This window comes from Octodon degus, unplaced genomic scaffold, assembly GCF_000260255.1.
Source record: "Octodon degus isolate 3935 unplaced genomic scaffold, OctDeg1.0 scaffold00011, whole genome shotgun sequence".
NCBI classification, from domain to species: domain Eukaryota; kingdom Metazoa; phylum Chordata; class Mammalia; order Rodentia; family Octodontidae; genus Octodon; species Octodon degus.
The window spans coordinates 25258758-25260241 of record NW_004524587.1 but is presented as its reverse complement, the minus strand read 5'-3'; positions in this window follow the sequence as shown (position 1 = coordinate 25260241).

Below are 1484 nucleotides of genomic sequence, written 5' to 3'. Positions count from 1 at the left end.
AAAAAGAAAAAAAGTTTAGTGATGTAGTCAAGTGTAAAGTCCCAGTGCTCAGTCCCTAGCAGCAGCAGTAACATATCGCCTCATACAAACAAATAATTCTAAGAAAAAAGACCAAGGCTAAAGGTATCACAATATCTAATTTCAAATTATACTATAAAGCTTAATAATAAAATGAGGCCGGGGAGATGGCTCAGTAGAATAAGCACTTCCCTGGCAAGCGCAAGGGCCTGAGTTCAACCCCCAGTTCCACACACACACACAAAAAAAATCAAATAGCTGGTAGCGATACGAAAAATGTTCAGCATCTTTAGCTGTTAGAGAAATGCAAATCAGCCTACCTTGAGATTCGTGCTCGCCCCAGTCAGAATGGCTATCCAGAAGACCAAAAGCAGTGGATTCTGGGGAGGATCAGAGGAAAAGGGACCTGCTGGTGGGCATGTAAATGAGTTACCCCTGTGGAAATCAGTGTGGGGGTTCCTCAACATGCCTAAAATAGAACTACCATATGACTCAGCTATACCACTGCTGGGCATATGCTCAAAGAAATTAAAGTCAGCTTACCATAGGGATATCTGCAGGCCCCCCCTTTTTTTTTTCTGTATGAAAGAATTGAACTCAGGGGTGCTCTGCTACTGAGCTACATCCCCAGCCCTTTTAGTTTTTAAGATTTGAGGAAATGTCTCACTGAGTTGCCCGGTTTGGACTTGAATTTTAGACCCACCTGCTGCCTCAACATCTTTTAGTACTGGGATTACAAATGTGTCCCGCTGCATCTGGCCATAGCAGTATTTATTGAGGCATAATTCACAATAGCCAAGATATGGGGTGAGCTTAGGTGCCCATCAACAGACAATCAGGGGCCGGGGAGATGGCTCAGTGGAATAAGTGATTGCCTGGCAAGCTCAAGGGCCTGAGTTCAATCCCTGGTTCCACCAAAAAATCAACCAACCAAACAAACAAATAAAACAACAACAATAACAACAAAAAAAAAAACCCCAAACCCCCCAAAAAAACCAAAACCAAAAACAGGTAATCAGGTAAAGGAAACGTGGTACATATACACAATGGGGTATTATTCGGCTGGAAAGAAGATGAACTTATTTCATTTGCAGAAAAATTGGAAGGAACTGGAGGTCATTATGTTAAGTAAAATAAGATACACTCATAAAGATAGGTATCACAATTCCCCTAATATATGGAATCTAAAGTGATGACATGAAAGTAAAAGAGAGACTATCATCAGACAAAAGAAAGGGAGTAGGGTGAGGAGAGAGGAGGGTGTAGAAAGGGTAATGGGAAGATGGACAGGATCAAAATATGTCCATTCATGGACTGGGGAGATAGCTCAGCAGTCTAAGTGCCTGCCTGGCAAGCTCAAGGACCCGAGTTCAATGCCCTGTACTGCATGTTGTGCTGGCCCTGGAACTCCGGGTGCACTGTGCTGGCTGCTGAAACCGGGCCTGGTGGCACATGTCTCTAATCCC